General features: G+C 38.1%; 1 protein-coding gene across 1 annotated transcript in view; it reads right to left on the reverse strand.

The window, feature by feature from the left end:
- LOC147157163 (uncharacterized) overlaps nucleotides 1-673 on the reverse strand; it is a 6,160-nt gene extending 5,487 nt beyond the window's left edge. Inside the window, exon 1 of the mRNA XM_086064050.1 lies at nucleotides 524-673. The gene's annotated coding sequence lies outside the window, so the exon portion shown is untranslated. The remainder of the gene's footprint in view (nucleotides 1-523) is intronic.
- Nucleotides 674-5,429: the final 4,756 nt, after the last annotated feature.

The raw sequence follows: 5,429 nt of genomic DNA on the forward strand, positions 1-5,429 counted from the left end.
TTTCAGAACACGGGTTTATCATTGGTTGACTTGATTCTTCACTCATGACCATTCATTAGTAAAAGTTAAGATTTGCCTAGGAAAAAAAAATCTACTGGGAATGTATAGAAATGTGCTTGACATATAACAATTAGTTCAACCATTTTGCATGTAAAATCTTATACGATGAAATATTGCAAAAATGTTGTAGAGTCAATGTGAGAAAAGTAAATTCAGAATACATTTTGATCAACATGACACAAGCAAATGATAGTGTTGGAAACAAAATAAATTTGTACATAGTCATGTGCATAAAGCATTTTTTTTAAAGGAGAAACTGCTTTTGCTGCTGTGTACAAGTGACACAGTGATGTGAAAATTGATCAAGTAGTTCTAAGCAATTCAATTCTGATCTGAGAAATGAACCAAAGCGACTGAGAAAAGGAAAACTGTAAAGTAACGTAACAAAATGCCTAGATGAATATTCCTTTCAAGATAAATACAGACATATTGTTGAAAAGTATTGATTAAAAAAGTGACAAACCTGGTCTTGCTCTGTTCAACACAACTCGAGGTTGCTTGCAAACAGCGTCCAGCAGTTGACGTCGCTCATTCTCCTCTTGTGCTCCACAAAGCTCCTCTTCGTACTTGAAGTTCGTTCTTGCGTACATTTTCACAAGATAGTCAAGACATTTTCCACCTGCTGAGCCAATTTGTCGATAACAGACATGTCTACTTTTATGGCGGCTAGCAAGCTAAGCTAAACAGGGCCGAGATTTCGACGAGCACTGTCTGACACGAATTTAACCAGACACGAAACGTAACTATTATGTTTACTTCAATAAAGTAGTGACGGACTCACAAAGTCGATGTTTAACTTCGTTCAGTACGAATTCAGGAGGAATTGTTATGAATTATATAGTGAAGCGTATGTGATAAGTACAGCAGCTGGAATGGAGTATATGGCAACACCAGTTGGACAAATCTCGTGCCACGAAAAAAACTAATGTAAAAAAATATCCCAAACTAAAACGTTTACTTATATATCCATTTGGAGAATAAGATAAATAAATTAATCAAAATGCATTTGGACGAATAAGAAATGTTCCGTTTTTCTTCTTTTTTTCTAACATTGTTCATCAGTGCAGCGTATGATGTTGATGTCAGGTAGTAACTGGAGGCTGCCACAGGGTGACGCCCTTGCACAGTTTAGGTTAATTTCACAAGCACCTTGTTACTTTTTGTCCCTCTGGAGCCCCCGTGATTTTGGTTGCGTTTGCGTGGGGAAATCGTATCAGCCACCATCCGATTCCTGTGCTGCTTCTCTCCGTACCACATCACATCAACTAAAACACAACGCAGACTTCGCCAGTGCGCAGGGGCCGCTGCAGCATGCCTGGGTTACATACATTCATTAAAAAAAAAAAAAAAAAAGTTAATCTCTCTACATCCGGTGATGTGCTATAAAATAAGAGCGTTGAAAATAAATGAGTTTGAATGGATATATTGAGTGAGGGGTTTACCAAACAGAGAAAGTTATTTCAGTATTAACATTCACCAACTAATTTGAGATGATGCAACGCCAGCGAACCAGCCACAGCCAATTACATTATTAATGCTGTGAATCAGACGCATTAATGGTTTTCCAATTCAATTTTAAGCTATTTACATCGAATATCAATGCTCAAATGTAAACGTTGCCTCTTGGATTTTGTAGGGAGCGGAGTAATGCTACTTTTGAAATTCCAAAATTCTGTATTTGTTATTCTGTATCTGTGTAAATAGTTTATTAGATCCCTGTCATTTTCACAGGACCAGCTGAGGCAGCAGTTGTTGGAGAGACTTATTTACAAATTGCAGTCAGCCTGAAACTAACAGCCATTCAATTTGGATTTTGTTGAGTTCCTGACTCGTCATGACCTTATTCTGTTTGAGTCGTTCTCTGGACAGAATTTATCTGAGATTACAGAAGCCTTGAGAGACCTCTATCATGCTGTTCAGAGGGAAATCTGAGAAACCTCTATGCCTACAGTGGATCAAGAGATAGAAGTTAGGCCTGGGCCTGGTCATCCCAGAATTGTATTGGAGAGGGAAAAACGCAAGTATTTGTTGGACACACAACTTCCAGTTTCCTGTCTTGCAAAATGCCTTGGTGTCCCGATAAGAACAATGTACAGAAGGATGTAAGAATTTGGCTTGTCTGTAAGAGGACAATACAGCACAATGACTGATAATGATCTTGACCACATAATCTCAGTTGTTAAAGATCAGATGCCAAATGGTGGATATAAAATGGTCCAAGGTCATTTAGTTTCAATGGGCATTCATGTACAGTGGTGGAGAATGATGGCGTCCATGCACCGTGTTGATGCTGCAGGGATCTTCATGCGGATGACGGAGCTAGGATGCTTTATGCGAAGAAGTTATTCCGTGCGCGGCCCTCTCTTAAGGAAGTAAATCTGTGCCATCAGACTTTGAATTTGAAACATTGATTGAAAATGCAGCATGAAAAAATTTGGCGTAAAAATCCTACGTGATAAATAAAAATTGTAACATCCGGGTATTTGAGGAGAACCAATCGATACCCATCTAAGTCATCTAACGGCCAACCAATCAGATTTGCTCCACTGGTCATGTGACACTGACACGGAAAGAGAATAGTGACGGCGATGCAATGAGTCTGTTTACTCCTTTTGTCGTGGTTTGTGTCCATTAAATTGAGTAATAGTTATTATTACTTGACAGTTCACACGTTGCACATTATTGAACAATAGAGATGGAGAAACCGAGGCTTTCCGAAACAATGAACCACTTTAGAGACAATTGCCCTAAAACGATGCACTGCTTTGAGGCATTTGACACACTGCAAGAGCTCTATCTGCTGGTCAAACCTGCGCACATGGAATTTTTAGCATCACTGTTTTCTAAGCTTCATTCATTGCTATCATGTATGAGCCTCAGCATTTCATAAGTTCAATAAAGTTTCAGTGGATGTTCTCTATCTTTTTCAACTGTGGCATTGTGTCGTCCTTTTAAAGTGTGATTTACCCAAGTAAATTTGACCATTCAAGTATGTGTCATTGTTTTTGTCTGTGGTGTTCAAAACAATATTTTTAGAGTAGGCTAATATTTATTTACACTTGGAAGAGAATAAAATACAGAAATGAAAAAAATAAAAATAAAAGCCTCTCATTGGTTGAGGAACAAATTCATGACCTCCAGCTTTGGAGACTGCCACAGTACCACCTAAGCTATGTCACTCCGACTGTTTGTTTATCTCCAAGAGAGAAAAAATAAAGTTTTTTTCCCCTGCTGACATGAGCGATGTATATGCCAATGCACACTAGGAGCTGCGTGAGAGAGTAGATCAGCAAGCTGAAGCTCGTGAGTTCATTCCTCAAATTTTGACTTGAATTTTTCCAATTCTTTATTTTACTCTATTCCAAGTGTAAATATTACTCTAAAATTGTCTATTTGGTCCCACTTTAAATAGAGTCAAATTTACTCTACATAATTTAATGTGTAGGTGCAGTGCTTGTGAACAGGGATATTGTTTTTATTATATGGTATACGTATTTCCATAATTCTAAAATGGAAAAAATATTTGAGCCGAATGATCATAACCTTTCCTATTTTGTATCATGTAATTGCGACTTTAATTACTGCAGGCAGGTTTGTCAAACATTGAGTGAATCTTTCCCAAGAAACAGCGTGAAGTCGCTGACACCTCTGTGAGGTTCGAGGCCTCATTTGCAGTGGTCACGTGATTTTCGGCATCTCCGAAGCAGTTGTCGGAACATTACTTCGACACTCCTTCGCTTCATTTGCTCCAATCAGATTCGAGCAGGAAGGCTTGAGTGTAACATCTCTATTAAACAATAGCTACACGGTACACCTAAACTTTGATTGGAGTGGTGTTCGTAAAATCTGCGTTTGCACTCAGCCCATGCTGTGACGTGGGACCGCTCTGGTCTCAGAACCACTATCGTCTCCCAGCAGTGGGACGAATTTGAGTTTGTCATCACTCAACGCAACTATTTTGTTATGTTGAAACAGACGTGTTCATAATGACTTATTATCCCATTCCGGTGGGGTTTATCTTGTGTTTGGTGTTGACTGGAAGTGTGGAATGACTAACTTTAATGCATGAGTCTTTTACATAAGGCTAATGTTAATAATTAGAAAATGGAGAAAAAAAATCATAGTAGCATTTGATCACCTTATCACGTATAAATTAGATGAGGTTGTAGTTAATATTATTTTTGTGTCTTCTATAGGCCCTTACCAGTTAGTTTTAAATAACTTATATTTTAGTATTATATTTTAGTAAATATGGTTCATACCTGGACACCATCTATGCATTACTGTTTGTTTTCTGTCTTGTTCTTGTTATTTATGTCTTTCTACTGACATCATTGTTATTAATTATTTGTTGAGTTTGACCAAAGAATGCAAAGAGCATGTGAGAATCTAACATATTCTTTCTCATGCTGTTTTTTTCAGTAAAGGTACCTCTTCAACAAATCACATGGCCTTGTGATGATGACAGCGCTGATGATGATTTCATTGAAATCAAGTGCCAAATATCTGCAACAGTTCATAGCTAATGGCAAGTTCAATTGTCTTAAGGGAGTAGCTAATATTCTATTCTATGTAAGCTGTCCATGCCATTTATTCTGAGTCCTAATCATCCTTTGTTTGGAGGGGAAGTCAACCCAAACATTTTCATGACAATAGTATGTTCTATCCGTCCCCACTAGTCTAAATGCGGCGTTCTATTAATAATGCGTTTGTGGAATATGATTTAAGCAGCAAAATTCACCAGTTTTTATCCATCTCACGAGGTGGACATTTTGCCACTTGCTGTTGACGTACGCTGCATTCGAGGAATGTGCGAAGTCGGATTCATCCCACTCTGTTTGTCCCAGTTCTGACCTTAAAGCGTTCAAAACAAATGTAAACAAAGATGGCTGATTCCGATGCATTGTTGTTTTGGTTAATGCAGTCATTCCAGATCACGTTGAGTTACGTGAACCTATGTCAAATAACTAAATTTAAAGCAGCAATAAATAAATATGTTTAAAAATCTTGTAAATTATGTTTTGCCATTCACGGTTTGTCTCTCCAAGGGGGTCACCATTGTTGAGTGACGTCAGTCAGATTGAAGCAGGTCGGTGAAGTCTTTAAAACATTTTTTATTTATTTATAACCTCATGACTCGGCCCTCTGGGTTAAAAGGGGCGTTCCAGTGCACACTTCCTGGTATGAAGTTAGGAAAGTCCAACTTCCGACTTTCCATGAATGCACCTGTTTTCTGTAGCTGAGCTGTGATTTTGGTAGTTGCTTGAGCAACTTTGAATATTTCTGTTGACAAGTGACAAAACCTGAGATGGACAAAACAGGTGGATTTTGCTTCTTAACTCATATTTCACAAACACAATATTAATCAG

Source organism: Leptonotus elevatus, chromosome 20 (genome assembly GCF_054856555.1).
Source record: "Leptonotus elevatus isolate MCC_2025b chromosome 20, RoL_Lele_1.0, whole genome shotgun sequence".
Classification (NCBI taxonomy): Eukaryota; Metazoa; Chordata; class Actinopteri; order Syngnathiformes; family Syngnathidae; genus Leptonotus; species Leptonotus elevatus.